Here is an 18,868-nt window from a genome sequence, read left to right on the forward strand (position 1 = left end):
TTCTGTCGGTATGATATTATTTATTTCATGTTTATAATTTGATGGAATTATGTTACAATTTTATAACGTTTATGGCAGAATGCTATTATATATTATGTCATCAAGTTTATTAGTTTTATGTAATTATTATAATATTTTCATCACGTTTATATGAAACAATTGTGTTCAGTCGTGAGTGTAAAAAAACTAGAAAAACCACTTATTTTTTGTCAAAAAGAATAAAACTTGTAATAGTAACGGATAGTAAATGGAGATGACGATTACATACGAGAAAAATTTAATCATAGTAAAATTTATTCGTTTCCTTTAAAGTTGTTTTTTTTTTTCATGAGTTTCGCGAGTGATTACCGGCACAATAACGTCAAAGGCCTAAAAACTAATTCGTTATGCATAGGTATCCCACCACCTATCACCCATATTCTGGTGGAATCGTAATTCTTTTTCCTCATAAATCAGTGATTGTTTTCGTCTTATGAAGATAATGCGCCTTTCTGTTTATACAAGGTAGGACAATAAAATTGTCGCCCTACTAAAGACGACATGATTTCATTTCATTTTGATGAAAACCAGTTTTATTTTTTTCATTGCATACTATCTAGTTAGCCAGTTGTGTACAAATCCCAAGAGCGATAGAAACCTTCTATCAATTCTGATAGTAACACAATGTTCAACGAGCGAGATCGGTGATGCGCCGCTGTACAATTCATGTTCTTTATCGATCAATGTTATGATAACAGGATCATTTTCAACACCTTCACAATGCAAATCTGGACGGTTATCGCTTAAGGGTACAGCTCAACAAAGTTTTCGGCAACGGTAATGGTCTTTGGTATGGTTTCAAGTGAGGGCCACATCATGCCACTTCTCATCTTTGAAGTTGGCTTGAAAGTCAACACCAAAGTGTACCTGCATGTGCTGAAAAGTGGGGTGATCCCCTGGTGCAATCAAGTGGCGGCTAGCAGACTCTAGGTGTGGTACCTGGACTGGGCGCCGGCCAAAAAGTCCAAAGAGACCGATGCTTAACTTCAGAAGGAGTGTTACGACATTGAACGCTATTTCACTAACCTCCCGTCTCGTCTCCCGACCTGAACCCGCTTGATTGCTCCGTTTGATCATACGTTGAGAACATCATTAACATGACCTACCACAATACCAAAGTCAGCCTGATCGCCGCCATCCGTGAAGCATTCGCCGAGCTCCTGCCGGCGTTTGTGGAAATGGCATGATCCCAGTTCCGGACCCGTACCGAAGCGATGATTAAAGGCGAAGACAGCTACATTGAATAAATATCAGTTCTACTCCATAATCAAGATACCTGAATTGATTTTTTTTAAATAAAAGTTTTTAAAATAAAGCTGTAATGTTTTTTTTCTTTATGGCGACAAATTTATCATTTCACCCTGTATTTTCTCCATTTTTTTCTGAATCATCGAGCATCGTGTCCTTCATAGTTGACATCTTTTGTGGTATTAGTATTCATCCCTCTTCCAACGACGAGAAGATTAGACACTAGGCTTAGAATGTGGGATTGAAGAGCCGGCACCCAAAGGAGATGCAGCATGGCTCGCAAAAATGCCTGAACATCTCCGTTGTCATTCTTTGGTAGGAGCACATCAGGCGATAAGCAATCAACTAACCTTTTCTACAATGATAGACGATAAAACTTGAAAGCGTAAATCTACTAAAATTACACAAAGCCAACAACACACCGCAATCAACAGAAAAGAGGCTATTTCTGTAATGGTCTAGACCAGAGATTCTCCACCAGGGGTAAATTTACCACTAAGGGGTAAAATATCATATTAACAAAGGTAAATAATTTAATTACTTGATACTTTAAAAATATTTTTTTAAGATTATGTCATGGCTAAGAAATGTAATACAGATTAACTTCATAGTTTTCTATTTAGAAAATATTTGAGTTTCTTAATTTTTGCGCTACTAATGTATAATACGATATTTTTATACAAAACCTAAAGTCCTAAACAATAAAAAGATTCTTTTTGACGCTATTGTTTTTTACCATTTTATGATGGATATTAATTTTTTTTATATGGAAATAGAAGGTAACTGGAGAAATACATAAATCTGAGGGGTCCATGATGAGGGAAAGCTTGCGAATGTCTGACCGAGACTCTGCTTACTTTGGTGCTGCCGTAAAACCTCAAATATGTATAAATAATTTGAAAGTTGCAGATTCAATGTCATTCATTAAATTCACGAACAGTGTATCTTTGATAAATGTAATCATGCAAGACTAATTCAATATCTTAGTTTTAAGCTTTTTACTACTTCAGCCTGAAAAGATGTTATATATATGACGAAAAGACTTCTGTCTATGGAGTGCCTCAGCAAGCTGTTTAATTAGTGCCAATTGTATATGAAAAAGCGAAAAGATGACTTTACTCTTTTCAACTAGCGATTCATTAAAGATATTACGATCACCAATCTTTAATGTTTCCACAGGCCAATATTTCTTCATCCAATGTTGCGTTTTTCCTCTGGTCTCCTAAAGGCACGAGCAGCAACGATAAATTGTATAACTCGACTGTTGTCTAAATAGAAAGCTCACCAATTTCAAATATTCACAATTTACATATTAGTTCTTGAAGTAACGTAGTGATCACTGCAAATGATACAAAATAAAATATTTTTACTACAGTATAAAACGATAAAATTGTCGCCATAGAAAAGATGACATGATTCCATTTCCGTTTGATGAAAATAGGCTTTCTTTTTGTTTGTTTTGTTTTATTTTATTGCAGACCATCTACTAGTTGTCCAGTTGTGTAGAAGTCACAAGAACGATAGGAGACTTATAACATGTCTGAAAGTGACACACTGTTCAACGAGGGCAATCGGAGATGCGCCGCTGTACAACTCATGCTTTCTACCGATCCAAGTTATGACAACAGGATCATTGCCAGCGCCCTCAAAATGCATGGCTGGATTGCTACAAATAACAGGAACGTGCCGAGGTTGATGAAAACAATGTTCCCAGCAACGGTTATAGACTTTAGTGTGGTTTCAAGTGAGGGCCACATCATGCCGACTCACATCTTCGAAGTCGGCTTGAAAATCAAAACCAAAGTGTATTTGGATGTTCTGAAGAGTGTGGTGATCCCCTGGTGCAACCAGGTGGCCACAGGCAGATCCTGAGTGTGACAGCAGGACTCGGCGTCGGCCTACAAGTTCAAAGAGAACAAGACTTAGCTTCAGAAAGAGTGCTACAAATCTCTACCGTTCTTTCACTGGCCCTCCTTCTTTTCCCTACCTTGACTACTTCGTTTGGTCATTCGTCGAGAACATCACCAACGTAACTTCCCATAACACCAAAGCCAGCCTGGTCGGCGCCATCTGCCTAGTATCCGCCGAGCTTCCAGCAGATCTTGTATAAAAGGCATGCTCCTAGTTCCAGATTTGTGTGGAGGCGGTGATTGAGGCTGGAGGTCGCTACATTGACTAGTTGTAATCTCTACTACATAATCAAGCTGCCTGAATTGATGTTTTTAACAAAAGTTTTCAAATAAAGTTGTAGTGTTGTTTTCTTCAGGGCCACACTTTTATCGTTCCACTCTGTAAATAGTTCATTTCCATTATGTATTCCATGGAAGTAAATTAACCACAAATATAACCGAATTCGTCAGAGTTTTTCACGCATTTTCCGGTTTTATGTTTCCATGTTGATATTACAACATTTTTTTAGAAATAGGAATTGTTTTGCTCGCTATCCTGCAGACCGAGTACAGAGTTAAAATAACTAAAATTCAATATTTGATACGCGTTTTAACTAAAGTCAACATATATCTGACGAAGATAGTTTTTCCCGAAATATCATACATTAGGAAACTGTCATGTGACAACGCTGTCGCAAGTAAGAACTTGATGCAAGTATTAAAATATAATGCAAAGCATATATCTATTGCATGAATGATAGGTGAATCTGCATAGCTCATCCCAGTGTTTAAGTTTATGTCTACACCTCTGCATTATATTGCGTTCTATAAATGTACTTCGTATACACACAAGACAATGCTTCAAGTAAACTGCATTAACCTGTAATATACTGATATATTTTATTGTGTCATTATGTCCGAGCTAAGGCTATGTCGTATAAAGAAAGCTTTAGCTGCATGATCTTTATCGAATTGGATACAAATATAACACGATCAGCCGGTCACTGGCGTGTGACCGGCTTCACGTGTTACACTAAATGTCTTAGAAACGGTCTCATGGAGAAGTGAAGATGGCCAGTCATTAGCGTCTGTGTATCAAGAAGAAAATCATACCTGAGATGTTGGATGTGGGTGTGGCTCCTTGATTCTCCCAGCTGACTTCTTCACCCTGATGGCATTCTGGTTGGAATCTCCTTTCTTCGTCCTCCAGACCGCTTCGTTGTTTAATTGGAGGTAATCATGGCAAACACAAGGAAACACACAACACGACACAATCGTAATATTTATGAAACATAATTAACTATTTATTTTACAAAAATATATATTACAATACAATATACAATTTACATATCCTACAATTATTAAACTAACTATGCTTAACTAGTGCCGGAGGGGAGGGGGTCGCCTCCTCTCGTTCACGGAGAGACAGAAACACGCGAGCTCACCACATGCTGTCCAGACGAGAAGAGATTGATCTAGGAAGGGGATTCTGGGATTGCATTTCTGTGTAGCTTTACGCTTATAGCCAAATCACCACCCGACCGTGCTATAGAGTGTGTTAGCACCCGTGGCACTGAGATATTGTACCACACAAAGGTGTCTGATTCATTATTTATTATTTTACCAGATTTTCATTGCGTGCGCCCAAATGTAATATCTTGACGTTCAAAATTACTTCTAACTCACTCGTATACCCCAAGACATTTATACATCCAGTTTTAAAATGTAAGCTAATTTTGTTTTTATTTTCGTGTTGTATCTGTGCCAGTCTGTCGACAATAGGTTGCTTACCTAAACATGCTCTATTTTTTTAAACTCTTATTCACTCCATATAAGACACAGTGACGGTTTGACATAAGGGGCTACTATTTGGTTCTATATCAGTACGGATACTATGTAGGGAGTTAGCGTGATGACTTTTCACTTTACACTATAACCTCTACATGTCAGTTCAGTCGAGGGAGCAGGAGAACGCCAGAGCCTTCCAAAATTTAGCAGTTCGAAAGAACAGACTGCTAAAGTTGAAGGCTTTCCGGCATTTCTGGATCTCTACAATGAAGGGATGGAATTTTCTTTTGTGATATTCAAATTTTAGCATAACACACACGGTAACTGTGATCGTTACAAAAATAAGAATTTCAGTGAACGTTAGTCCACTATTGAAAACTTTCACAAAAACAGTCGACTAGCTACAACCTCTATAAAGGATTTCCTCCACTTTCTAACTGTGCGTAAATCTTAATGCAGATTCCATGAACAAAGCTTTTTCCCACAACTGTAGAACACTGTTCCGCTGGACTGATTCACAGTTGAATACAACATGGTAAATTTAAATTCAATCTTAACAAGTTATTGTTGAGCCGTTCCCATAAATAATCAAATTCTACCCAAGTTATACCATTAACGATTACTACACTACAACCTTACATTCATTAATCCTTATCCTCGAGTGGCCTTCGGACCCTGATAAGTGATGACTCCCAAGTAAAAAAAGAAGAAAAACACAATCTTCCAAAGTGTCAACATTCTGTTTGCGCCCTGTGCGAGCATAAATTACGCTATTTTGTTGCGCTTATGTTATAAAAAAGAACGGGCACGAAATAGCAATGCGAATTTATAGGTTATCCATGACATAAGCATTTTTTTCTTTCGAAATGCAAGCCTCACCGCTTGCAAACATCTAAATTGATTACAAAATTCAGAAGTTTTCAAATGTTCTGAACAGAAGAGCAAGAAAATGTGATTAACGTTTCATAAAACTAAACATTTAAAAAGATGCCGACTGTCCCATTATCCCCGTTTTTTATTGCTTTAGTCGGCAAAAAAAAAACAACAACATCAGGTGACCTTATAAAACGCGGAGCTCTAACCTCGTTCGGTTTGTACTTCGGCTATTTCTTTGTTTAATATTTCTTTATGTATTGCAGTATGCATCATGGCTTGGTAAGTTATTTTGATGCACAGATATAATAAACGCTTGTAGCTCTTTTTACATGACCTGGTTTGTTTTTGTAGCGGAAATGTAGGTCTCGAATATCTCTCGTCGCAAGTGTTGTGACCTTGCAAGCCGATCATAAGCCAGCCAAACACGGTAGTATGATTATAAAAAAAAAGTGTATTAGCAAAAGTATGTTACAAAAATACTGTCATGATCCTGGCACCATAACTGCCATTAATCGCTGGCGTTTACTTCTTTCCCAGTATAAAAAGATGCAACAAGAGATTAGAATATGAAAATTGTCAAGCCAACGCTCCTAAAGGAGGAACACGATAGCCTGTTAAAAATTGCTTAAGTATTCTCGCCGGCATTTATCGAGCAGATAAATTAAAACAGTAAACAATAAACTTGCTCTAGCTAAAAGATTGGGGCAATGCATGATACGGTAGACCTCCTAGGACTACTCAGAAGGAATACCTCAGCACACCAATTGAAACGTTACTGATTACTCTAGTTTGTGCCGAATTATTTTCAGCGTATTAGAATTTACTGTATTTATAATCTGGTGCAGCCTATTAATTCTGGAAATAGGTACATCAGCTTATACCATAAAAAATCATTTTGCTTGTCGTTTTTACAGTACATACATACATACATACATGCATGCATATATACATATATACACACATCTATATATATATTCACGGCTATCAAACAGTTCTGATGAATATAGGCGAGATAACATTAATCATTCCTTATCTCTGAGGAATTCAGCTAACTCTTCGTTAACAATCAAAATAGGTATCCCGAGGTTTGCAGTGATTCAATTCTAGTAAAGCCCACCTTCATATTAACCGATAATATCGTTTCTCCTGAACGTAATTACATAAAAGACATTGTTAAGATAACTACAAAGAAAATGGGCTCCATCTACCAGGCTAGAATAATACTCACACATGACAGTATCCTATATTTCTACAAAGCCACGATGAATGAAATAGTATTGCCACAAATGCATCAATCACTGGTCTAAAAAAGCATATCTAATATAATAGGTTCCTCAATGTCAACCAAGCTCCAAATCTGTCCCATCGCTGCAATCTTGTATTCTTGTGTTTCAAGTATAATGGATAGTGCTCTGGTTTCTTCTCCATCTATATATTCCCTGACTAACTCGACAAGAAACACACCCTCACCCCTTCGGCACTAATATGTTTTCTAGAACTCATACACTTTGGGATTTTTGTCACTGCTTTCTGCTTTTCAGACAGTACAAACATGCAGATGTTTAAACGTAATAAGAAACAAACATCTTGCTAATCAACTCCCTACTCAGAGTATCTCTGAAAGTATTATCCCTAATTCATAGTAAACCTTACGTCTCAGTGGCAATATGAATTGTTCGGGTTGGATATGAGTAAAATAAAATCTAATCTTTCATTGACCAGTGCCATACTAAAATGTTGATAACTCGAACAGAAAAGAGGCTACTTGAAATAAAATATCGATGTAATAAACTTTTACTCCTGCTTTGTGCGACTTGGTCGATGATATAAGTGCAAACTTTAAACAAACGACAGTGGATCTAGAAGTTCGCGTACTATTTTAATAGCAGTAAAATTATCAAGTTTACACAACTTAAACATGTCGGAAACCTTCACTGTGTGTTTACCTGCACTCGGCGTCATGCAAGCCTATGAATTGTTCAGACTATCTAAAAGAGAAGTTACGAGAAACGTTCAATTAGTAATGCCTTGGACTCACTTTTTATAGTAGCAGAGCAACGAAATTTAGTCTTTCTCTACATAGGAAAACTGCGAAGTTACGCATTTCTAGATCTGGAAACTATTTTTGTAAAACACCCAAAGTGTCATCTCAACTACGAGGCGACTTTAGAAATTAAGACTGTATCTGGGAAATTTGTGTATGTGTGTGTGTGTGTGTGTGTGTATGTGTGTGTGTGTGTGTGTGTGTGTGTGAAACGGCACTAACCGTATTTGGGTTTAACCAGCTTCCTCCAAAGGAGGAAATTCCCTAAGAGTATGAAATTCACAAGCGGTCACCAGTCGCATGTATATCGCCATTACGGGAGATGACGGCGTTAGGTTTTTGCAACTCTTGCAGGGAGGTGTGGACGTCTTCCTACATACGTCGCCTGGAATTCCCAAAATTGATCACCCATTTTAGTAATGACCAGGCTCAACGTTGCTTTACTTCAGTGATCTGAGGGGAACCGGTGCGTCGACGTGTTTATGCTGTATCTGGAAACTGCCAGATACATAAAGTACATTTGTGTAAAATTTTATAAAAAATCGGCTTAACCAGTCTATAAGGGAAAAACTCACATACGGAGAGAGACACACAGACTAATTTCATTTTATATTACTTTAGAGATGGAGATATAAATAGTTATAAATAATTGTCTCCGGTTGTGGGTAAAATAGGAAATCATATTTAACGAACCATTACCTATATGTATTATGATTCGAGATTAAAAAATAGTCCAATGTGGTAGTTTGAAGGAAATCAGTACCTGTAGATTGCATCGTAGTTGGCTTCAAGTCTAATGTCAACAAATACTCCGTTCGCCTTTGGTCACACGTGATTTCTATGAACTTCCTTTCTGTGAAATATTTAACTACGGGCTTACCTCTCTGGATTTGAACGTGGTCGACTTCAAATCCAATGTCAACTAATACGTATCGTAAACTGGATATTAAAATATTGTTAATTTCACTTTTTTCATTTTTTTTTCATTACTCAACTGACATAAACCTTTATCAACCAACCGCTTTTTCGCCTTGGTAATTGGTGACTCATTCCTAAAAACATAGGTGATTCCTTTTATCTTCTCTGTAACCTCTTTCCCACATAAGAGATGCTGCAAGCAGGGCACTGCTCTATCGTTATTTTCATGGCAAGTGCTCGTCTGAGCTCCAGTCTATGACCCCCTCGCCAATCTTTCACATAAACACACTCGTCTAGCCAAAATTACTATTAATAAATTCCCCCACTTTTTATTGGTACTTAAACCTAAACATAGATTCCATGAACAAAGCTTCTTTCCTAGAACTTCCCACCTGTAGAACTCTGTTCCGCTTGTTTGTTTTCCAACTAGATACAATATTATCGTCTTTAAGATCAACTTAAACAAGATCTTATTGAACTGTCCTCATAAATAATCTAATTATACCAATTTTCCACCACAAACGATTACTACGCTACTGTCCCGATTGACTACTGTACACTCATTAACGCTTATCCTCGAATGGCCTCCGGGCCTTGATATGTAAAATTCATAAAAAAATAAAATAATGAAATAAAAACAATTCAAAGATACTAACTAGTCTCTATTATATTTCTTTAGTCTCTTTACCTATCTGTCTGTCTGTCTGTTTGTACACTCCACATTTTCTTGAAAACTACTGGCCTGATCTACCTGGCATAGTTTAGATCTTTGTTATGATAAGCTGCAGTGAACTCTTTAGATGCGTAGTGAGATATTTACTATAAAAGTTTGCTTGGAAACTACTGTTACAATCTGGCTAGAATTCTGTATGGATTTTTATGTGATACGTTGTAACAAACTAAGATTTATAGTATCCGTTCGATGAACAGTTTAGTATTAGTATTTAATGCAAAAATAAGCACACATTTAATTATATTCGCCCATCCATATGGCAAGCATCGTTCATTTTAAGTCCACTTGCTAAAGCTTTTGACCATTATTAAAATGCTAGATCTAGTCGTCTGTAATATGTAGTGTGTTTTTCAGTAAACGACCGCAAAATCAGTTGATATGACGTAAAAATACGAATAAACCCAACCGATGAATTGCGCTCAATGAGTAGCTATTGTGTGTCGGCATAATAACCGAAACAACGAAACGCCAAGGGAAAGCAAACATTTCATCCAATGTTATAATTCTGTATATCGGATGTTCATTATTTAGATATTAACAGGAATTAGGCTGAGAATGGAATTGGGTTAATGAAGATGAATTTTTCTCGAATATCGGTAGATGTCATCGCGTTGCAAAAAAAAAAAATTCGAAGTGTAAACTGGTTCATTTATCCCTGAAATCAGAATATATTTCTTGTCTTCTTTTTTTTTAATTATTACGGCAACCTCTCATGTCATCAACAAGAGATTAGTTAAAATGACACTCGCTACTTACGAGTTCTATATAACCCGACTATTGTATTTATAGCATGCACCGTTTAACGCCTTCGGCGACCACCAACTAGATGTGCGTACGTTCTAGAGTGTCTTATTTAGAACAAACAGCTGTATTAACTCTAGGGACGGCTCACTGGGACATCGAGAGCTTCCACAACAGAATCAATTATTATTATTATTATTATTATTATTATTATTATTGTTGTTGTTGTTGTTGTTGATTTATTGGAAGAAGTCCAAACTTAGTTTAAGTGCACGTGTCAGATGAACCATATTGTGCAGGAATTTCAAATAAAAATAATTCCTGCGAACAGCTTTCACAGATGAAACCGAATAGGTATTATTCAAGATCACCATATCGGATGCTGCGTAACTTAGAATATGTAGCATGTAAATGCATCTCCGTTCTATCTTATATTATTTATTCATATTATTTACTTAAAAATGAAAAGTACTTTACACGAACTAAGTACTGTGCATTACAATTTTGGTGAGAGAATTGTCCGTGGTTTTCAGTTGTGTACTTTTTTTTAATTAGGCACAGTAATGATCAATTCGTACAAGAATTGCCCTTTCATTCTTGGTCCAACATTTTGACGCTACCAAACACCGCAATACAACACTTACACTATAAACTGACATACTTAAAAAGATCTAATAGGTTTTATTGTTCTGTATAGCGATTATTTACAATATATCAAAGAGTGGTACGTAGTGAGGCAACAAAATCATTTCGTCTTACGAGCGAACGGAAACCTAAATTTTAAACATAAGTTTAATGAATTTTTTAATATCAGTAATTTTAAACAGTGGATAAAAAAGTTCAATGATATTTTTTTAATATCAGTAATTTTAAACAGTGGATCAAAAAGTTTAATGAATTTTTTAATATTAGTAATTTTAAATAGTGGATCAAAGAGTTCAATGATATTTTTTAATATCAGTAATTTTAAACAGTGGATCAAAAAGTTTAATGAATTTTTTAATATCAGTAATTTTAAACAGTGGATCAAAAAGTTCAATGATATTTTTTAATATCAGTAATTTTAAACAGTGGATCAAAAAGTTTAATGAATTTTTTAATATTAGTAATTTTAAACAGTGGATCAAAAAGTTTAATGAATTTTTTAATATTAGTAATTTTAAATAGTGGATCAAAAAGTTTAATGAATTTTTTAATATTAGTAATTTTAAATAGTGGATCAAAAAGTTTAATGAATTTTTTAATATTAGTAATTTTAAACAGTGGATCAAAAAGTTTAATGAATTTTTTAATATTAGTAATTTTAAATAGTGGATCAAAAAGTTCAATGATATTTTTTAATATTAGTAATTTTAAACAGTGGATCAAAAAGTTCAATGATATTTTTTAATATTAGTAATTTTAAACAGTGGATCAAAAAGTTCAATGATATTTTTTAATATCAGTAATTTTAAACAGTGGATCAAAAAGTTTAATGAATTTTTTAATATTAGTAATTTTAAACAGTGGATCAAAAAGTTTAATGAATTTTTTAATATTAGTAATTTTAAACAGTGGATCAAAAAGTTCAATGATATTTTTTAATATCAGTAATTTTAAACAGTGGATCAAAAAGTTCAATGATATTTTTTAATATCAGTAATTTTAAACAGTGGATCAAAAAGTTTAATGAATTTTTTAATATTAGTAATTTTAAATAGTGGATCAAAGAGTTCAATGATATTTTTTAATATCAGTAATTTTAAACAGTGGATCAAAAAGTTTAATGAATTTTTTAATATCAGTAATTTTAAACAGTGGATCAAAAAGTTCAATGATATTTTTTAATATCAGTAATTTTAAACAGTGGATCAAAAAGTTCAATGATATTTTTTTAATATCAGTAATGTTAAACAGTGGATCAAAAAGTTCAATGATATTTGAATATCAGTAAATTTCTAAAGTTTTCATAAGTTGAAATATTGCAAAACACTTCACTAAATGCTTGACGTGTTTTTTTTTTGTTTTGTTTTGTTTTCTTCGGTCTATATAATGCACGCCTTTGTATTATTTTGGGCCTCTAAAATAGAAGGATGCATTCCGAGTTTGCACGCACGTTGTTTTACGGATTGTTTAACTTCGATGAACAAGGGGATCGGTCTTCAAATAATAGTTAAACTGCGATTACGAAAAATTTAAATAGGATCAAGGTTGTAGAATGGATGATGTTCTGGAAAAAATAAAATTTCAGGACGCAAAAAAATAAATCATTAAGTGGACATCTTTCGGAAACAAGAGTAGAAAGCGGATTTTAAGTTTACATGCGACATCCGCTAACCTCTTGTTTCTTTATTTTGTCCTCTAGTCTTAACGTTTCATGAGTGACATATGGGGAAGAATTGTTGTTTTCTGGGTTGGAATATATTCACATGACACATATTGTTGACTAATTTTTTTACCATTAATTAGTTTTATTAGCTCCTTACATCAATTGGCTTCATACCCTGTCTAGAGTAATTTCCATAAAATAATATTACCGATGAATTCATATAAATGATAGGACTCATTCACTCTATTTGAACAATTTAATTACCTTAACCAAGTTTAAGTTTAAAAGCGGTCAGGAATCGCATGTGCCACATGTATTCATAATTACTTTTTCCTTACGAACATACTCGGAACTTTTGTTTACGTTTTGTTTACTTTTACGAAACGAAGTACAGCTTATTTTCATCTTAAGCTGTTGCTTAAAGAAATAATTAAAATGTTGATGAGAAGAAGGCTCAACCTTATAAAATACTATCATACGCATTATGCACATCATTCATTTTTCATGTAGGAGGTGTTGACATTTTCACGTTTACAGTACCAAGTAGATATATTATTCATTAAGTAGAGCACTAAAACGTTATTTAAATGATTAAAAATGTTGTTTTTAATTCAATACGATAAAAAAATTTCACGTGGCTTGCTTAATGGATACGATTGGGGAGTATGGGATCAGTTGTGTGAAGTTCAAATCAAATTTCATAATTTAATATTGTTGTTCTGTGGCGGGGACGTGACAACAACCAAGCGTGTTTTCTTTTCCTGCGCAATTTAGCGAACTTGTAAATTAGTTTCGGCTGCATAAAAATGTTGACTTAACTGTTAAAGATATCAGTTGTTCACTTGTCAAAATGAGGTAAGCCGGAAAGAGAGGAACAAGTCGTGTTTGTAATGTTGCCAAGACTTGGTTCGCTATAGTATAAAATGTTTTTAAATAAAGAACTTAAGTTGAGTTTGGGTAACTCAAATATATATTGATCTATGGTGAATTATATATTTGACAGATTGGTAATCGTTATGAGTTTTATTTTTGTTTTATTTTTGATTCTTCTGTTTTTAAATATACGATTGCGAACTTTTACATCAAATAAAGAAACGGCGCTATACGGATTCCTGTTATTTTGTAGACTTTGAAGAAACAAAAATAAATCTGGAAAATAAACGAACACTTATAAAAAAAAGTCCCAGCAGTTGAAAGCTACATAGATTTAAAGAAAATAAAACGCTTTTTTTACGTATAGTAAAAGTTTTTTTTATAATTTTTCTACTCAATTTTTCTCATGTAAACTATACTACACAATCGCCTAATTTCTATTACAAAATAATGATATAACTTCGTTAACAATTAAGCCAAAATGCTGTGGGCACTTCAATCAATCAATCAAACAATAAGGAACCTCTCTCTGGACTTTAGCCATCTAACTCTGTACCGAGCTACCCGCTGCAATGTGGGACCCATGTGTTGTATCAGGTCGTCCCTACACCTCGTTCTTGGTCTTCCCATATGTTCACGAGGTGTCCATCCCGTTGTCCTGATTGGCCATCTGTTATCATGTTGTCTCGTCACGTGTCCTGCTCATCTATGTTTGGATGCTTTGATGGCAGTATTAATGTCAAGAACTCTTGTGTGTTGGCGGCTCCAGATTTTTGTCTTTCTGTGTCGTAGAGTGATGCATAACATGATATTTTACATCTTCCTTTGTGCTACTGTCACGATTTCACTTTGGCGAGTTGTCAGGGTCATTTTTATAACCGTACAACATCACAGATAATTCATATTCATTGAAGACCCTTTGATTGACATATGTGCTTTTCGGCTTCTCGTGATATTTTCCACTTTTCCAAAAGCTTTCCCAAAAGCTGCCCATCCCAATACTCTCCTTCTCTTTATCTCAGGGAGGAGATTTCCATCTTTTCCAGCAGCAACCGGCACAGCAACATGACAGATGTGCTAAAAATATCTGGATTCGGACAGGGTTCCAGTTGAACTTGAGCATTAGAACGTACAACACAAGATCACTGTCTACTGAGGTTAGAGTCACCGAATTAGAGGATGGACTACAGAAGATTAATTGTGATGTTATAGGAACGTGTGAAACCAGAGGCAAGAGTGAAGGATGTCTCATCCTTTACAATGGCAAACACCACTTATACTATAAGGGTTGGAACATCTCCTACAATGGAGTGGGCTTTGTGATCAACAATAGTATTGCAGGAAACATTACAAACTTCAATGGTTTTTCAGACAGAGTGGCACAGCTCACCATCAGGATCAACAAGAGATACCTCATTAACGTCATCTAGGGTTACCTTCCAACAAAAGGCTATACTAATGTAGAAGTGGAGATTATCTATGAAGATGTCGATAAACGGTTTTACCAGCAAAGTCATCTTAATAGGGAATTTCAATGCCAAGGTTGGAATAGGAAATGCATTTGAATCAAGTACTGGTCAATACGATTATGTGAGGACTTACACATGCGCAAAATTAGCATTCTTCCAAAATGTATAAATAGACAAAGAAGTATCAACTCTTGATGTGGCCTGTGTACTTCTGCAGTACGCCATCTTGGCGGTATGTGGTTTGACTGTTTTTCTCAGTTTATTCGGTTTTGTTTTCAATACAAATTTATTTTTCTAACACATATCTGTGTCCATGTTTTCCTAAGTGACCCTTTTGGGCCACGATATAAACTGAATATTTTATATTGTACATTTAAAGTAAACTGACAATAATAATCCTTTAGAATGGTAATTTCGATGAAGAAGCAAATGGAGAAATTTTCTTGAAGGTTTGTCTGATCTAAATTTTTTTGGACGTCCATAAAAATTACGCAGTTATTATGCTATTGTATTTGATTTATAACATGAAAAAAAAACAGAACAAGCTTTATTTTCTCCTAAGCATCTTCAAATTGAATTAAACTGGGGAAGATACTGCTATGTTCTTAAAATGACGAAAAGAAACAAAATAACCGGAGGTAGAATTACAATAGTACCGAAGTAATGGGTTGTCAGATACTGGTTCTAAATTAGTCATGCGACTGTCTCTATTATAACTACCTTTACTACGTTATAACACCGTATAAATAACAGAAACCATTCACTTCAAAACCTCACCTCTATTTTATATTTACCAAAGATTCTTAATTAAAATAATAATATATAAATGTCAATTTGTGCAAAGTGGCTGTTCCGTTTTACTTTAGTAATTCATAAAAATAAAACTGAAATAAATAAATACAACGCGGATTGGCATTTTTTTCTCTTTAAACAATTTTTTTATTACCGTTACTTTCGATACTACTTAAAAATGTCTCTAGCTGCCACATGTTCGTTTTACCCGAAACGCGTTTCTCCTTCCTTTGACTGCATACTGCTCACAGCCGAACCATTCTCGTCTTCGACGTCACACATCCATTCTATTCGACGTCCGCTTTGGTTCTGCCCCGAGCACGTGCTGCATTTTTCTCCGTTTTTTCTTTTTTCTTCTCGCGCACACTTCCTAATTTGCAGCTCCTGCTGCTAATCTCTGTTCGCAGTCTTCAGCTTTCACTGCTGCTGATACTATTCCACGCTCTTATAAGCAGTATGTTACATTTGTACGGGAGTATTAAAGAAATTGATATGTTAATAGGACAATTAAATAAGTTTTAATAAGAATTACATATTTCAGAAATTCTAAAGCCATTTTTCATTTTATTTTTAAAAATTCTATTTGAGATCACTAAAGGCAATTATCGGCTAAGTTCGTAAAATAACTGAAATATATTTAAACTTAAAGAAATGCCCTACATTTTTCAAATACGCTGTCTTCATTTTGCGAAACAAAAATAAAAGTAACCAAACGATATCATTTGATGAATTATTTTAAAATGGGGTTACACATTTAAATAAATCTTTTAAGGGATATCTTTTTAATATTTAAAATAATTAAATGAAAACGAGTTCATTTTGACCAGGTTTGATTCGTGAAAATTATAATTTGTTGTTTTATAGCTACCTGTAAGAAACACAGGTACAAGTAGTTTGTTAGAGAACGCATCACCGCACTAATAGTTTTTTCTTCTTCTTTTTTTTTACATAATTTCGTGTAGCAAATGTATTTTTTTTTTACTTTTTTCCTTCAAAGATAAAACTTGTGAACATGGATTTATATATTTTCTGAATATTTTAGATGAGAATTGATACGTGTTATTATTTGAATCATTCGCAATATTGTATAAATGGTTCTGTTTTACATTCCTTGCAAATTTAACCAGCACACGTACAAAGTCGGGTGAATATCTCTACTGAAAATAAATGGTTTTACTTTACATCTCGAGTTTTTTTTTGTTTTGTTTTTTTGTTTCTTGGGGGTGTTTTTTCACACAATATTTCGACCAATGTAACTTCTGATCTTCTTTACGTATCTCTTGAGTAACTCGGAAATGTTTTTGACGAAGTCGAGAATCTGCACAATTGGCACCAAGAAAGACTGAGATTCAGAGAGAGAGAGAGAGAGAGAGAGCAATATGTAATAACAAACAGTGATATATGATGGTAAGTAGTAAGATTGTACATCTAAAAAACAAGAATATGTTTAAAACTTCCCAAAACTTATACTAGAAATTCCCACAAGCATCTGCGGCGTAACGGATAAAGTACTAGATACATTCAGTATTAATGAGCACTTTTCTGTGGGTGGTGTGTTAAATGTTCAGTGCATGCGATACTTAGAATAAAATTTTGGATTATTTATGATTTATAATCGGTAATTACGTACGGAACGATAGCGTGGATTATATACACGATTCTGTTCGACATTCCTTGCAAATTTAATCAGCGATATAAATCACCACACGTGCACAGCCGAGTGAATATCTCTACTGACAGTAAAATGAAACTATCGCCGAGAATCGTCCCTTAGACATTTTAACGAAGTATGCGATCTAGAAACCAACGTGCGGTCTTGCTTGTAATAATACATATTAATTGTTTGAATTTGTTGGAGTATGTCCAGGATTCGTTTACCCGCACTTAGCAGATGCAAGAGAGTGCATATTAGGTGCACGAATTCAAGAAAGTAAGTAATTGCGTGTAGCTATCGAATGTGAAAACGATATATCAGCAATCTTTCTATCTCTTTCTCTGTCTTTCTCTATTTCTCTATCGTGGAGCAACGTATTTAACAGTATTACTATAGACAGTGATATTTCCTTTTGTGTTAATAGACTATTTTAATATTTTTTTATTCTCTCCTTTCTTGTTCCTTCGATAGTCAATGAAAAGAGAAAAGGAGGAGGAGATTGAGTTTCTGTGATATATATATATATATATATATATATATATATATATACATACATATAGCTGTGAAACAGCGAAACAGTACTGTATGTGGATGACTATAATGCTCCTCATCTTGAGTTGAGCATATTGAGAAGTGATACACGAATTACCATTAGCGTATAAAGCGATGCTCTTTGTGTAAACAAATCAAGCTTAGGTATTTCGGACGATGTCAAAACATCGTTAATTCATGACTCGTTCAGCAGCCGCCGTTTAGCCTAATGGTTAGGAGCCGTGTCTGTCGTACAAACGGTAGCGTTTCAATCCTGGCTTGAGGTAGTTGCCTTCCTAGTCGCACTGATGAGCTGCGAAACATTACTTTTTTTTTTTTTTTTTTTTTTTTTATTACATTTTCACCCCAAACAAGGCAAATTGCCACTTTGGTGTAGGGGGCTACTATCAGGGGCAACAACTACTGGGGTACTATGTAGGGATTTGGGCAGCAAGGTGTCGGTTCACGTTACACTTGAACTTCTGCACGTCAGTACTGTTGGGGAAGCAGGGACCTGGAATGGAATTCCAGAGTCTTGCGGTTCTGGGGAAGAAACTATTGGAGTAAAAAGATCTTTTACATCTAGGGACCTCTACAGTGTGGGGGTGGGATCTAGTAGCCTGTCGGGTTTGTCGAGGGTGCTCGCGTCGTGGGGGCACAAGTGATTGCAGTTCATCAGAGCATTCACCACTAAAATACTTGTAGAACAGGCAGAGGGATGCAACATTTCGTCGATGGGACAGAGGCTGAAGCTTAGATGCCAGTTCAGGGCCTATCAGATTTGCGACTCTCTTTTGAACCCTGTCAAGGAGCGAGAGACCAGTAGCAGATGCACCAGCCCAGATGTGGCAGCAATACTCCATACATGGGCGAATGGTGGCCTTATAGAGGTACAGGATACTTTCGGGTGTTAGTAGTTTTCTAGCACGGTAGAGAGAGCCCACCTTTCTTGCAGCGGCCCTGGC

This window comes from Euprymna scolopes, chromosome 11 (assembly GCF_053919585.1).
Source record: "Euprymna scolopes isolate OS-2025 chromosome 11, ASM5391958v1, whole genome shotgun sequence".
NCBI lineage: Eukaryota > Metazoa > Mollusca > Cephalopoda > Sepiida > Sepiolidae > Euprymna > Euprymna scolopes.